This window comes from Parasteatoda tepidariorum, chromosome 8 (assembly GCF_043381705.1).
Source record: "Parasteatoda tepidariorum isolate YZ-2023 chromosome 8, CAS_Ptep_4.0, whole genome shotgun sequence".
NCBI lineage: Eukaryota > Metazoa > Arthropoda > Arachnida > Araneae > Theridiidae > Parasteatoda > Parasteatoda tepidariorum.
This window is the reverse complement of record NC_092211.1, coordinates 81,749,266-81,761,022: the sequence shown is the minus strand read 5'-3', so window position 1 is coordinate 81,761,022 and position 11,757 is coordinate 81,749,266.

Sequence of the window (11,757 nt, the reverse complement as noted above, 5' to 3'; positions counted from 1 at the left end):
TATTTATTACTTAGACTAAAATACACATTAAATTTTCTCATTGCATTAGAAAAATCTATTCTTATATTTATTGAATTCAGTGATCCGTCCAAAAGTTTCGTTAGAATTCATTCACTATTTATGCTAGATAACATTTAGCAGCTATTTTCTACTTCATTTGGCTCAACTCTTTTTCGTCTTCCATAAGTTTCGGAACATACGGCCTTCATCAAAACTCAATTTGGCGACAAACATAATCGCAGTAACATAATTAACGCCAATATTCTTTCTGAGATAGACGTGTAAAAATGGATATAATAAATAAGGACTGATCCTGTCTTTCTTCATTTCTCTGTCCTAAGTTCATTAAGGAAAAGAAACTTACTCCAATATTTATCCATGGATTAATGATTCGTTTGGCCACACCCCTCACGAAAACTCGATTCGGAAAGAAAGAACATGTACCACATTCCTTAAGTGTCTTCTTTTGTAGTTCGGAAATATTTTAAGAAGTAAGGACAGCTACGATCGATTAAGCACAACAGAGGAATTAAACTGTTAGAGATGTTGAATTAGTTTTTTCCATTGTATTTTTTCGTCATAATCGACTTTTAATGCAGAGCAGATGGTTGAATAAAAGAATGATTTTTTTCTTCTACATTGTTACTGGTTCAATTGTAATTCATTTATTATTTGCTCTTTTATAATCCAAATAAATTTAATTCATAGAGTCTGCAAATGATGGAATTGTAATGCTTTTTCAATATTTTCCATGATAAAAAGTTTATGGTCAAAACTATCAGAATATGGTAAAATTCAGCATCCTTCTAGCTCTATGGGAACACCTGAAAGTTCGGTAAATTTAACCGAAGCATTTTGGCAATGATTACGACAAAGTTCGACATCATCAATATACAAGTTAGGGTGATCAATATACAAATATACCGTTCAAAAGCTGTGACAGCAGAACGGATTTTGGAACTGTTACTGTATAAATATAATTTTCTAATTTGGGGTAAAAATCATGATACCTTAGAGCATGGCATGAAAATCATTAATTCGGTTAAAATTACTTTTCAGTGTATTAATGGCATGCGTTCGAAAAACAATTTAAAAAAAAATTTGATTGAAATACAATGCTTCTCTTTCACCAACTATTACTTTTTTCTCAGTTATTTTTTAATTTAAAAAAATAAATGCATAAATTCTATGCTATAGTAGTTTTAATATGTTAATGAAAAAGCTAGTTTGATCAAAACTGAATTTTTCAATAAAAAGAAAAAATAAATTTAAAGTTATAAACAAGCCACATTTTTAAATTAAGGAAAGTGTTTCAGTAGTGTGTTTTTTAAAGCGTTTTTGGCGAGAAACAACATGATAATAACGCCAACCAAGCGTTGTGTCAGTGTACTGTGTTGTCATCTAGTGGTAATTCCTTAAATTACGTGTCTAATCGGGAAATGATACTAAAGAAACAGTTTAATGTAAATATGTCACTAGTAGAAAAGGCGTAGCTAATTATTCCATTGAACCAATCCCTCGATTTTAAAGAAATTTATAAGAGCCACATACACTTCTAATTTAAAATCATTAAAATTAATTTTAAAATTAAGAAATAATTAAATTTTCGTCTTTTACTATTATTTTATTTAAATTCATTAGATTTTTATTATTTAGTACATAATATCCAATTTACTGCTGGAAGAGATAATAAAATTTAAATTAGCGCTAAGGTTAGTTAAACATATTTCGTGATAAAGTAAACTTCGCTATATTTATTTTAATTTACTAAAAATAATCGAGAAAAAAATTCCTTTCAATATTTATCAATGAATTAATGATCCTCTCTTGTACACATCAGGAAAAAAAAAATGAAAAAAAAAAACTTATCTTCTTTCTTCAAGAGTCTCCTTTTGTGGTTCAAAAATCTTCATGAGAGAGAAAAGAGTTTCATTCGATTAAGCTGCGAAGAAAAATGAAACTGCTGAATGAGTTGAATTAGTTTTTTCCCCTCATTCTATCCACTGACTTGATCGACTTTTAATGCAGAACAGGTGCTTTAATACTTGGAATTTTTACCCTCTATTTGAATGTGGGGATGAAGATATTTGCTTTTCAATCCTTTGAGTTCATGGTTCGTAAAGTTCTTCTTTGAAGTTGGTAATGAGTTTGTACCATAATGAAAATATGTTCCCCAAAATCAGTTAGATGAGGTACGATCTTTAATGAGTGGTAATATAAGTTAATACTTTAGAACTTCCGCACCAGCAAATTTTAAAAAGCTGTATATTTTCAAAAAATGTAATCAAGAAGATTATCAGTGGTAATTTAAGGTACTGGTATATCCTATTAAATTACGGAAATTACAAACTAATAATTTAAATTGGAGCATTAGATATTTTTTGTATTTTCCAAAGTGTGTATAAAATTGTTTTGTAATTATGAAACGCGCTTTATTGATTTTAATGTAAAAGTGTTTTATTCGAGCAATTTAAATGACTAATTTAAATGTTGATAGGACGAGAATTTAAGTATATAATTTTGTTTCAATGAGCATTTTCATGAATTTATGTTGAAATCGTAGTGTTTCTACCACTACAAAAATACAATTCCAGTTTCCTAGTATATAAGACATATTAACTCGATTCTATAGCGGGGTACCTTTACAAAGACGAAGGTTGACATTGTCGATAACAACTCACTCCCCACAAAATATTGTATTAATTTTTTCATGACAGACTAATATTTACTTTTTGTGTTATACAGAGTTTGGTGTTTTCAATATTTGATTTTTTTTAAGCTTATGACTTAGAACTTTTTTTATTTTTCAAACCTAAAACTAGAAATATCTGTTTTAAATACTTCCCGGTTTAGTTTATCAAAATTATCCATAACTTAACTTGTCTTCATCATCTTTTGTTAATAAGATTTATAAATAAAACAAAATTGCTATATTTTAAATTACACAGCTTTATAAGTTACAACAGTTGTCAAACTTCAATTTCCCAAAGGAAAAATTGAGTTAAAATATCCCAATGTGCATTCCGAATTACACGGATGTTATCTTGTTTTGTTTGACGTATATCACGGGGAAAAAGTATTCAAAACTAATACATTCAGAAAAAAAACTAGAAGTTACGATTTTTCCGAAGTTTATTTTATGAATATGAATATTGTAAATTTGAATATTCACATTTGATACTGAGATATACTAGGTCTATTTACATGATAACAAAACATTTGATGAGCTACATGTGAGAAGAAAACCATAAAATCGTCCTCTAAAATTCAGCATCACATGCAGGGCAAAATCATTAAATTAGCCTCTAAAATTCAGCATCACATGCGGGGCAGAACTAAGAAATCGAAAACACTGAAATTCAGCATCACTTGAAACTCAGTCAGAAAATATAGTTTTATCTTACATTCGAATTCAAATATAAGCATAATTTTTCAACTTTTTTTTAAGAGAAATTATTGTATTTAAAAATTATAAAAATACTGATAATGATTTCAAGATTTTCGTGCCCCGTTCCCCTTCAAATATGATTATAGAAAATTTTTAATGATTTTCGAAAAAAAAAATACCTCATGCAACTAAGTTGCCCAAGTTTAAGAAATAAAATAAGGTATATTTGAGCCCTTTATACCTATTCTTACATATAGGCCCGTGATCCTATTTGTAGATCCTGTAAGTTAGAGAACTAAAATTATTCAAATTGGTTAATTGTTTTTTTATATGAGGTATACATTTGTCTTTTACATACATTCCTACATTTAGGTATGCGATCCTATTTGGAGACGAAATCTGCATGTTGTAGAAGAAAAATCATCCATATTGGTCAATTATTTTACTTCAACACAACTCCATAGCTGATACAAATCTAAATAAAAGTACTGAGAATAGAGATACAAAAAGTGTTTATGCTTTTTTCAAATTCTCATTCATGCACTCTACTTACTTGGAGCAAAAGGTAATAAAATATTCCGAACAAAGTATAAAAAAAAGGTTTGAAAAAAAACTTACAAGTATCCGTCTCAATCCAATATCGAAATGAGTTAATTATTCAATGCAGCAAAGCAATAATAAAGTTAAAATATAGAAAATTACACATTTCATGCAGTTAGTTGGAAAAAACTTACGATAAGTTATGAGGAATGAATTTTTTCATGGGAAGTAAGTTAAAAGAATCTAATAAACGAATTTATTGTGAAGATTTAATCCTTCAGTTTTAAAAAACTATAGGAAAAACTTACGATAAGTTATAAAGAATGAATTTTATCAAGGAAAGTAAGTTAAAAGAATTTATTAAACAGAATTTATTTTATAGATTTAATCCAAATCTAAATAATTTCGAAAGTGACTTTCGAAAACAGTATTATATTTTTAACAAATTTTTCAATGTTTATTCATGTATTATGGAAATATTTAAGAACCTTATTCATCTTGAACCATACTGCATGAACCTTACAACTGGAGATGCTGCATGAACCTTACTCCTCTTGAACCTTACGGCATGAACCTTACTCATCTTGAATCTCACTGCATGAACCTTACAACTGGAGACATTGCATGAACCTTACAACTGGAGATATTGCATGAACCTCACTCCTCTTGAACCATACTGCATGAACCTTACTGCATGAACCTTACAACTGGAGATATTGCATGAAACTTACTCATCTTGAACCTTACTGCATGAACCTTACAACTGAAGATATTGCAAGAACCTTACTCATCTTTAACCTTATTGCATGAACCTTACAACTGGAGATACTGCATGAGCCTTACTTATCTTGAACCTTACACTGGAGATACTACATGAACCTTACTCATCCAGTCATAATTTTTAGTTGTAGTATTGCATTTTTCTCAACAGTTTATACACTGATGATATTCATTAATTTCAGAGTTTGTAGATTAGTAGATTTAATCGAAAAGTAAGTTTATTCAAATGTGACCTGTGCAGATAATAACTCATTCACATACTTAAATATATTTCTAAACTTCTGAGTGTTTAAAAAATGTTAAGCATTTCGAGTCATTTGTTTTTATTTATTATTTAAACTGTGATATTAATTTCCTTAACTTATAGCCCGGAAAAAGTGTGTACAGATCACCAGTTATTAAAACCCAAATACTTTCTCTTCAGCTCATTTCTACCTAAATAGCATTCCAATGTAGTATATTAAAATATTTATGAAGAACAATTCCTTCATTAAAACTCAATTTTCTTTTGAAGATCATCGTGAAATTCTAATTAGTGCCAATACCTGCAGATAAGAGCAGCTCCGGTAATTTGAGTATAATAAACACTCCTTTTTTTTCAGTTCTTAATCTTAACATCGTTAAAAGGGAAGAAGCTTTCCTTAATTTATTCTTAGATTGATGACCTTTTTGACCACACCCCGCCAAAAACCACATCTTGAAGATATTCCAAAGTTTCTTTTTTACAAATATCTTCTTTTATGAAGCAAATTTGTTGTGGATGGTAAATGTGTCAATCGATCAAGCTTTGGAAGAAAAATTAAACAGCTGGCTCAGTTTTTGTTTTATATTTTTAAGCTGATGGAGTTTTAATACCTACATCACTGGTTTTAGTATGGTAAATGTCGTTCTTTTGAATTGATGAAAAAGGATAATCTTTCTAGGTTTTAAATTTTAAAAATTACAATGACTAAGATCTTGGTGGAAGAGTTTATTTCAAAAATCTTGTTTGAGTTTCAGAAAGATCATTCAAAATATAAAAAAAATATTAAAAAAAATGAAATTAAAAATAAATATTTTTGAACTGATAGTGTTTTAATACCGAGCACAGGTTTTAGTATGGTAAATGTCCTTCTTTTAAATTGATGAAAAAGGATAATCTTTCTAGGTTTTAAATTTTAAAAATTACAATGACTAAGATCTTAGTGGAAGAGTTTATTTCAAAAATCTAGTTTGAGTTTTAGAAAGATCATTCAAAATATAAAAAAATAATAATAAAAAAAAGGAAATTAAAAATAAATATTTTTGAACTGATAGTGTTTTAATACCGAACACAGGTTTTAGTATGGTAAATGTCGTTCTTTTGAATTGATAGAAAAGGATAATCTTTCTAGGTTTCAAATTTTAAGAATTACAAAGACTAAGATCTTTGTGGAAGAGTTTATTTCAAAAATCTCGTTTGAGTTTCAGAAAGATCAGTCAAAATACGAAAAAAAATATTAAAAAAAAAAAGAAATTAAAAATAAATATTTTTGAACTGACAGTGTTTTAATACCGAACACAGGTTTTAGTATGGTAAATGTCGTTTTTTTGCATTGATGAAAAAGGATAATCTTTCTAGGTTTTAAATTTTAAAAATTACAATGACTAAGATCTTGGTGGAAGAGTTTATTTCAAAAATCTAGTTTGAGTTTTAGAAAGATCGTTCAAAATATAAAAAAAAAAATTATAAAAAAAAGGAAAGTAAAAATAAATATTTTTGAACTGATAGTGTTTCAATACCGAACACAGGTTTTAGTATGGTAAATGTCATTCTTTTGAATTCATAAAAAAGAATAATCTTTCTATATTTGAAATTTTAAAAATTACAATGGCTAAGATATTTGTGGAAGAATTTATTTTAAAAATCTTGTTTGAGTTTTAGAAAAATTATTCAAAATATAAAAAAATCAAAGAAAAATTTAAATAAAAAATAAATATTTCTGAACTGGTAGAGTTTTAATACCGAACACTGGTTTTAGTATGGTAAATGTCGTTCTTTTGAAATGATAAAAAAAAGATAATCTTTCTAGGTTTTAAATTTTAAAAATTACAATGACTAAGATCTTTGTGGAAGAGTTTATTTTAAAAATCTCGTTTGAGTTTTAAAAAGATCATTCAAAATATAAAAAATATCATAGAAAAATTAAAATAAAAAATAAATATTTTTGAGCTGGTAGAGTTTTAATACCGAAAACTGGTTTTAGTATGGTAAATGTCGTTCTTTTGAACTGATAAAAAAGGATAATCTTTCTAGGTTTGAAATTTTAAAAATTACAATGACTAAGATCTTTGTAGAGGAATTTTTTTAAAAAAATTTGTTTGAGTTTAAGAAGTATCATCAAAAGTATATTTTTATAAAAAAAAATCATAGAAAAATTAAAATAAAAAGTAGACAATTTGGAGCTGATGGAGTTTTAATACCGAACACTGTTTTTAGTATGACAAATGTCATTCTTTTGAATTGTTTTAAAAGGAGAATATTTCTAAGTTTGGAATTTTAAAATTGCTTTGGCTGAGTTCTCTGCGGAAGAGTTTATTTAAATTTTTTTTTGAATTTTAGAAAAATCATTCAAAATGTTCAAAAAAAAATCATAGAAAAATAGAGAAAAAAATATCTTTCAATTGATTGAATTTTAATACTAAGTACTAGTTTTAGTATGGTGAATATCGTTCTTTTGGATTGTTAACTATGGATTATTTTTTCAGGTTTGAAGTTTTAAAATTACAATGGCTCTTTGAGAAAGAGTTTATTGTAAAACTTTTGTTTGAGTTTTATTCGAAGTACATATTTATAAAAAAAATCATAAAACTATTAAAATAAACAATGAAACGTCAAATATGAAAGGCATTAATAATACATTTTTTTCCTAATTTTATTGAACATAATTTTCAATGCAATTTTAGAATGCTTTCAACCATATTATCTGGCAAATTTTCTGCAATACTAATATGGATCTGAGTAAAACCATATTATGGATTGAAAAAAAAATCCATCATGAACTTGATGCGATATCCAGGTTCAACTTAAGAGTACGCCATACCAAGGGAGAAACTTTTAATCGCAAATTCTGTTGCACTTCCATGACCTAGCCATGAAACACGAATCTAGAGTATGCCATGAAGTTTTAATTGCTAAAGAAATTGAAAGTATTTATATTCAAAAAAGTTCCATGGAAAAAAACTTCTCCATTGCGTAACCCTAAGGTATGTTCTCATAATTAATTTTCATTTTGATATTTTGATAATTTCTTTTCATTTTTTGAAGCTTCATGGCTTACTCTAATTTTATTTGAACTCATTTTTTCTATGATACAAGTTCTATATTACCTATGGTGTTGACAGAGAATTTCTTCCTTAGTATAGCGTCCTCTTAAACTGAAACGTAATTCAATATAACGTCTTATTATTGAAGAAAATTCGCACCGATATATCGGTTTAAAGTCGAACTATTTTTTCTCAAGATTATACCGCAAACAAAAATTTAATAAAAAAATAAATAATCAAGTGCTTTGAAACAAAAAATTAAATAAAATAACTCGTTAAATTTTGAGACAAAATTATTATCGAACTTTAAAACGTGATGTTACCTCAAAAAAACTTTTATATTTATTTTAAACACATCACTTAATAAACATTTCGAAAGGAAACTTCATAAGCATATGTTAACCGTTTTGCCAATTTCTTTCACTATTGCTGTCTTCAAGAATATAATATTTTTTAAATTTAAAAACGTTTGCCATTACGCGAATTAAATGATCATTTTGACAAAATTGTTAGATTAATGAAATTTCGTATTTTAGAAAATTTCTTGTAAAATTTTCTTTTCGTGTTTATTATTTATATTAAATAAAAACTTGCCCAATAAAGTGTGAAAAAATGGTGCATAATTTCCTATTAACAATTAAAAATATTCAGAGAAAACAATTAATTTAAGTAATGTCATTAGGTTACATAAATCCTTCACTTCAAGAATATAAATGCAGGAAATAAAAATCGAGATGTTTCAAGCGCTCAAAACAGGTGCCTATTTTCAAGATTTACCATACGTGAATAAGAAGAAACAAAACATGATTTGAAATATAAAACGCAAAGTTTCCACCGGAAAGTGGAAAAAATAAAGGTGAGAAACAGAACTAGAAAAGTCACAGTAGCTGACAGAGAAAAAAAAAAAGAAAGACTGAACACGAAAAACCACAGTAGCCGACAGGGGCAAATCAGGGTAAAATGCATTTCAGGCGCGCTATGGAGAGGTGGGGAGGAATTAATGTCGTAAACAAGGTTTGAGCTGGTGAAACATGTCGACAGTTATTTTCTATTTATATATTTTTGAAGCGAATGAAGTTTTTAATAAAGCAATATTTTACTATTTCAGTTTACTGGCAATATTTATTCAATCAATATCATATTTTACAGTTTTTGAACAAAGATATATAAGGTAAACCAACCAGTGAAGGAAAATTTCATGTATATTGATTAAAAATAAGAATTTGAAAGTTTTTCCTTAGATTGATTGGTAACAATAGCTTACTGCCAAACAATAGGAAGTCATCTAGCAATGTTTTGGATTACCTGGTCAAATAGACTTCTCTGGAAAAAATTTTGAATTTGTTATTATCTCTGCAACACCTTGCTTCTTTGAAAGAATTATAAGGTGAGTGTTTGTATGTATGTGTTTGAAGTGGAATTAATTGCATGTAATAATTTTATTTTTCTCACTGTGAAAAGGCGGGTGAAGGAAAAGGCACTGTGAAAAGGAAAAAGCACTGTGAAAAGGAAAGTGAAGGGGCTGTTTCTTCACTGGATCATCAAACGATGAAAAACCAGTGAAGGAACAAGTGTTCCTTTACTGGGTTATTTTCTAAGTTAATGAAAATAAAAGATAAACTGTAACTTTCTTGTACCTTTAGTGACGTTCCGCATCAAAAGTATGTTAAAAATACGAAAAACAACTTCTAATCAGTGAGGGAACAGGCATGTTCCTTTACTGGGCATAGATTTCCCAGTGAATGAACAGTATGTGTTAATATGTTGACACTTTAATTTTCAATTCATGATTACAAAAAAAAAGTTAACATTTTCCAAGTATTTATATGTCATAATTTAAAGAATAGGTTTGTTTTTAAATATTTGTATGGCTTATAAATTCATAAAGAGCATTAAAAATAACCAAAATTAAGTGTTCCTTTACTGGGTGTTCATTCACTGGTAAGAGCNTTTGAAATTTTTATGATTTTTTTTTAAAGGTAAGCTAAGCTTAAGTGTTCCTTCATTGGTTAGTTTACCCTAGAAGCAATCTGATTTTTTAAATAGTATTTTTCCGAGGGGGTAATAAATTTTTTTTTTTCATTTATAAATCATATGATCATTTTTTTAAATTTAGAAACGCATTTTTTCTATCATCAGCTATTCTATCAAACAATCTATCACAATTCATTATGCCAATCAGTAGTTTTTCGATCCATAAATCAGCTATCAATCAATCAAGCTTTCACTTATTTATAAATTAATTATGAAATCTTTTTATGAAGACAAAAAATTATTGCATTAAGTTTCTAAGCTATTAAATTAAATCTGTTTCATTTCAGATAATAATAATATAAAAAATAAATAAGAAAAGTTTGAAAGAATAAGGTTTCTGAATTATAATTAGTTAAAATCGTTTTTCATTTAATTGTATACTTTTCAATATCAATTTAATAAAAATGAAAGATTGAAAAATAATCTATTATCACAATCCCTTGAATTTCAAATTTTCCTAAATAATTCAAATGGAAGTATAAAATAAATTGAATTTTCAAAGTAATTTAACTTTTACACTCTTAAACTCTTTTCAATTTTAAACCATTCTAATTTCGTATTCATTAGAAAAGATAAGAACATCCTTTCTTGATAGAAGAATAAAAAACATAAAGTTTTAAATAACGATCTTAATTTGATTTTGTTCGAATTTTCAATTCCTTTGCCGTTGCCAACTTAAGGTGTAAATTTTCAAGTAAAGCAAAATAATAGGAGTAACTTATCTAATCTTTTTGCATTTGCTTTAATCACTGCTTCAATAAATTGAGACGGAAATGAGATTGCCCAAATAATCAGAAGTTTTAATGAATTTCCTGAAATTCAAGGGAACTTGCTGCGATTTACGCGAATAAATACTTATTTTTATTAAAAAAAAGAAGTTGAAGGAATAAAATAACTTTAACCGTGAACGAGAAAAGTTTGGAAATTTTTAATATTTTTCATTTAATTAATTTCAAACTTAATTTTTTAATGATTGACATTCAATTATTGGTACATAATTTTCCATAAATTATTTTAGGGTGTTTCGATAAATTTATTTCAGCGTAAATACTAATAATTACGTGTGTTATGTACAATAATATGTACAGTGATAAAAAAAAATGAAATAAAAAACGGACTACTCTGAATAACTTTTAATCTAACGATCAGATCTTCATGTTCAAGGACTGAAACTTAATGGCTCAAAAGGGTGACCTCGAATATGCTTATCATTTAGCGCAGACGATATTTTAAGTTACGGATTTAGACACAAAAAGGTACTTTCTCTGAATAAACATGCCTTTTTTCGACGGATATTGATTTATGACCCCCAAAATATAGGGGATCGCTGCAATCTGGGAAATATGGTCCTCATAGTTCGGTCAGAAGAGCGATCTAAAACTCAAACCCCTTAATGTTAATTTTACTCTTAGCGCATTTCGCCATATCTCGCGAATTTTTTAAACGATTTGAAAAGTTTTCTCATGCGATTTTAAAATTCGCTTTAAAAAATAATTCCATGCAAAAAAGAAATGTTTGTAAATATTTATTATGTTTTATTATTTTATTAAATAATAGTCGAAAAAAGTTTGAATGCTAAGGTATAAAATTTTTTTATGCCATTTTAAAGTATGTAATTTTACTTAGTGAAGTACAAAATTAGCGCGAAATCGGTTGAACATTTCCTGAGAAATCGAATTCAATCGAAAATTCGATCAAAAACCAAATTTTACGGTTTTGCCTCACTGCCT